This window comes from Pygoscelis adeliae, unplaced genomic scaffold, assembly GCF_000699105.1.
Source record: "Pygoscelis adeliae isolate BGI_AS28 unplaced genomic scaffold, ASM69910v1 Scaffold17, whole genome shotgun sequence".
Lineage (NCBI taxonomy): Eukaryota > Metazoa > Chordata > Aves > Sphenisciformes > Spheniscidae > Pygoscelis > Pygoscelis adeliae.
Window position 1 is genome coordinate 1,530,434 of NW_008825234.1, and position 5,127 is coordinate 1,535,560.

At 38.0% G+C, this 5,127-nt stretch overlaps 1 protein-coding gene across 2 annotated transcripts in view; it reads right to left on the reverse strand.

Annotated features, from left to right (window-relative positions):
• Positions 1-5,127, reverse strand: part of MYT1L (myelin transcription factor 1-like) — a 309,228-nt gene that overhangs the window by 52,285 nt on the left and 251,816 nt on the right. The gene's annotated exons all lie outside the window — the stretch shown is intronic.

Sequence of the window (5,127 nt, forward strand, 5' to 3'; positions counted from 1 at the left end):
GAAGGGAAGGGAAGGGAAGGGAAGGGAAGGGAAGGGAAGGGAAGGGAAGGGAAGGGAAGGGAAAGCAAGGCAAGGCAAGGCAAGGCAAGGCAAGGGATAATACTCCTGTGCAGATGAAGCAACAAATGTACACCCAGGCACTGAACATCAGAAACACCTCAAGTGGCAAACACATGATGTAAGTGGAGAAATCACTTCAGCAGCTAAACAGTTCTCTGCAGAAATAACTGGTTTGAGTACAAAAAGTGACTGTATGTTGGGAGAGCTATCAAGGTTGAAAGAGTATATGTACCGATCAATGTCCAAGAATAATCTGGTTACCTGTCTAAAGAGGGGAATGTTTCTGTGGTGTTTTACTAATATATCCTATTAATTTTTGTTTCTGCATTTTAATTTTGTATTTGGAGAAGGCCTATTTTTTGCAAGATCACTAAAGCGAGGAAGAAAATACTACTTTTTTCCAGTAATATTTTATTTTATATATTCATCAGAATAAATACAACACAAGCTTCTCCATTTCTGGGAGGATATCCCTTCTTCCCAGCTGCTAGTTCTTGCTGAGCAAATTGCAGTAAAATTACACCAATAAAAAGTGAATATTAGAGATTATACTAACATGGAAGAGTTTCCTTAGAAGTATGAGTTAAGGACATCCTTTCTATCCAGAAAAAACTGTACTGCATGGAGTTGTTCTTCCCAGAAGAGTTGTGGTTAACAGGGAAAGCTTCAGAGAAAGCTTACCTTTCCATCTGAACTGAATGGAAGACACTACTAGGATGACACGTCTGGGAATAGGGAGACAAGGATAAAAGGAAGATAAGAGAAAGAGTGAAAGATGACCACCAAGAATATGGAAATTAGGGCGGAGTGACATGGAAAGAAGAAGGAGGCACAGAAAGTCCAACTCTTACTTCATTGTGGAGAATGTGCAAAAATAGACTGAGCTCCTCACTTTGAGTTAAGAAGAGATGTGGACAAGAAAAGCTCTCAGGCTTCATTGTAGAGAGGGAAATGAGACTGTACTCCTCCCTGTAAATGCCATAGAGCAATACCAAAAGATGTCCACCACAGAAAACAATGATATGCAAAATCTACATAGAGACAGACGTGCTTTGGGACTGAAGGACTGGGCACATTACAACAGTATCAGATAAGTATCCAATCTTGTAGGCACCTGGTTGAACTGCAAAACTTTCTGAGGTTCAGATTCTTTAATGTAAGCACTAATGGGATTTTCTGGCAGAAAATTGACCCGAGGAACAAGCGTAAATGTTGACAATTTGATAGTCAGTTCCGTGGTAGACCAAGCTAATGCTTAGTTACCTATGGCCTTTGAAAAAATATTATTATTTTTACATCAAAGTAGCACTAAGTAGAACTAAGTCATCTTCTGGAAGTCTCTAGTACCCAGGTTCTCTGGTTCCCACATTGGCAGTACACTGAGTAGAAATGTTCTCATCAGTATGCTGCATTTTGGCTGGAATTGATTTACTGATGATCAAAATGTGTCCTTTTAAAAACAATAATTAATTTTAGTTTTTTTAATTTTATTTTGAATAAGATTAAAAGTGCTTCAAAATGTTGCTTTTTTATGGTCTTTATAATTCTACAATGGGATTACATTTCTGCAGTAACTGTAACTATTAGAAAAACCTCATATGATAAGGAGTAAATAAGGAAAACTGATAGGGAAAAGCCCCTGGGTAAGATTAAACTGGATTTAAGTTATGAATATTTTAATATTGGTAGCTGTCACTGGGTGGGCTGTTAATTGCTTTCCCATCATAGTTAAGTTTACTTATCAATATAGTGTCCCTAGGTCCTTTAAAAATTAGTTGCTTTTCACAAGTACTATAACCCAAATCTTAATCCTGGAAAAGCTTGGATTCTTGCCAGATACTAATTTCTTCAGAGACCCTTAAAGCTGTTGACCTCTTTCTTTGCCAGCAGCAGTAACTGAGAATTAAAGCTGAAGAAATTCTTCTGTTATTTGGAGATCATTGACCAGGCTGTGTAACTGCTTTGGTCTGCCAATAAACTATGCGCAAAGACCCTCATGTTTCCACTTGGGCTTTGGGTGAAAGTGGAGAATTGTACAATCTGCATGGTAAACCTGAGCAAGAAGCCTTACAGAAGAGAAGCATGGGTGGTAAGGAATAATTAGGCCGACCCTGGAACAATTTAATTGAAATCTGCAACATTATTATTCTGGGAGCCAGGAAATGTGGATGATGGAATTTATGGAGCCACAACTACCAAAAAGCAATACAGTGAGCATAACTGTTAGGTGAAATAAACTTTCCTCTAACCTTTTCAGATTCTCAGATTATTTTGATTATGAATATAAACTGAATTATATTATTCATGAATATTATCTGACGTGTCTGCTAATTTTTATTTTAGTTAGGGCTTGAAAAGAATCAATGTGAGCAAAATTCCAGTTAGGAAGCTGCATTATACATAATTTGTGTGTGTTATACAATGCACAGAAGGACATCATGGATTGGTAAAATGTGATATAAAGGCTTCACCAGCACATATGCGATATTTGCTACATAAGCTATGCATGGCAAAGCCACAAAAGTATGAAATCTTTCCAAGCTATGCAGTCCAGAAATACAATCCCTATGCTGCACTATCAATTATTCTACCGCACTATCAATTGTTCTCTATACCCCACGTGTGAGAAAAGTATTTTCCAGAAAGTTCACAGAGATTGAAGTCTTTATGGATGACTGGAAACAACTACATTGAAATCTGGAACAAGGAATAAAAGATGAAGAAGAGATGGGAACAGTACAGATTGGTAGGGACAGGACAGAAGGGATCTCAGCTTGGGATATAGGCAAAAAATGTGTATACATTTCTCTCTACAGCCTGGGGCAGGAGCCAAGGTTACCGATTCTCACTACTCTTCTGCTGTCAGCAAATATGTATGAAAAACACCAGCAATGTTCCCCACCTCCTCCTGGTGCCAGTCCATGCAGAGCATTATACCTTTTACTGCTGTTTGCCACCACAGTAGTTCAGGTGACCTATATAGCAGATATCAAAAGTTCCCGTGGTGGCTGATGGCCTGACAGAGAGCCAGTAGAATCCCACATTATGGAATTTCTGCTCCTTTTCAGCTTGCTCTTTTTAAAAGCAAGGAAATTATACCCCCAAACCTCACACACAGAAATATAACAGATGTAAACGAAATACTTCACAGTTTAAAAAATTCCAAAATCAAAATCACTTATGGAGCTTTGGTTTAGCTGTTTTGTGCATATGCATTATCATTTACATGATCACATCTTCTTCCATCTTAGGCAGAGAACAAGAGCATAAATGAGAGCTGTATAAAGGATGCTGCTATCCATAGGACTCCTACTTCCCTGCTTTCGAATATATGTGAGAAATGCGAAGATGTTTTATTTCTCTCTGTACTGACTGCAGCAGGATGGCTAAGAGGTAAAGAACAATAAAAATATAAATGTGATGGAGGCAGGAGATGGGCTGATTAGACAAGGAGCTTGAGACAGGGGAGCAATGTAGAAAAAATGATAAAGGAAAACAGGACAGAGTGAATGGACCAAGTGGAAGCTGGGACTGATCAGAGTTTTGGGGGAGGAGAATGATAGTCCCATTGCTGTTCTGGAACACTAGACTCTATCCTGCTTTTTCTGTGGAGTTCATCCCTTTTCACAAAGGGTCTATCACTCATTGTCTAAAACAGCCAGTTTCCCACAGCTCCAAGTGAATTCAATGGGTACTTGGCTTTGTACATATACAGTTCTCTACAATGCAAAGAACTCTGACAAATTGAGTCCTAGAAGTCTCAAACTGAGCAATCAAAATTACATGCTTAAGTTTTCTGGCTTTAAAAAGAGGATAATACTAACCCTGACTTACGTCAGTGTATAATTGCAGGTGAAAATAAATTAATTCCTTTATAACCATGATAAATTAATTAGAAAACACCCCGATGCAATGGTAGTGACAAATACGTGAGTGAATTAGTAGTTACATCCTGAAAGTACAGTCTGAGAAAAGTACAGTGAGTAGCAGACAGGGCCACACATGGGATGACGAGGAAAACAGAAGAAATTCATTAGTTGCTTATGCAGTGATTACTGTCTGCCCTGTGCAATGAATTACTTTGTTATCCTATGGAAAAACATGTGATCAGAAAATGAAAGATTGCCTTGTAATGAAAATACAAAAGAGAAATTAGTTAAGTTAGCCTGCTTAGAATTCTGGCATTTCCTAACTTTTGAATTCACGTAACAGAGTTTTTATGTGTTCAGTAGGTATTATGATAACTGCTAAATAAATAATTTATGCTAAATGCTAAATAAATAACAGATGCTAAACCTAAAAATATAACTTTAAATATGACTTAATCTTGTTCTCTTTGCTTAGGCAAAACGTGAAATAGGTGGAGAGAAGGGTGTGAGACAGGAGTGGGGTCTCAAGTTCAAGTGATTTTTTTTTTCTTCCTGGTCTGTATTATGTAGACTTGACTGCAGAAGCTTGAGAAAGGCAGAGGAGATGGAGTAATTCAGGAATACTTTCCTAACACAAGTGGAAACTTTATAAAGGGTTAAAGCAGCAAAGTATGTGCTTAAAGTATTATTCATGCTGCCCCAAGAGTCTTGTCTGTGTTTTGTTTATGTAATTACATTTCCTCCAACATCTACCACTTGACCCATCCCAACCCAAAATCCAGGTCCAAATCTGAGTTTCTCTGGGGTTATGTGCTCATGTCTTACTCTGTTTATACTTACATGTTTTCCCTGATCTCATTTACATCCCTTCCCCTTGCATATCACCTAGCCTTCTAGCAGCAGATACCAGCATGATCTAAACTGATAGTTTCAAAAAAGTTATTTTTGACTGGGTGGGAAATAAATTGTAAATTTTGTACCTATTGTTTGCATCTAGTGACTAGATTAGTTAAGGCTAGAGAGCAATCTTCCTTCAGCAGCTTTCTCATGCTTGCTTTCTTCTCTTTCCCATGCTTTACAGATGTTTTTTTCATCAAGGTATGTACCGAACTCAAGAAATGCTATTTAAGGCACTCATGTATGGTAAAGACAGAATACTGCTTAGCATGGCAGCATAAGATATCCCCTCATACTTTCC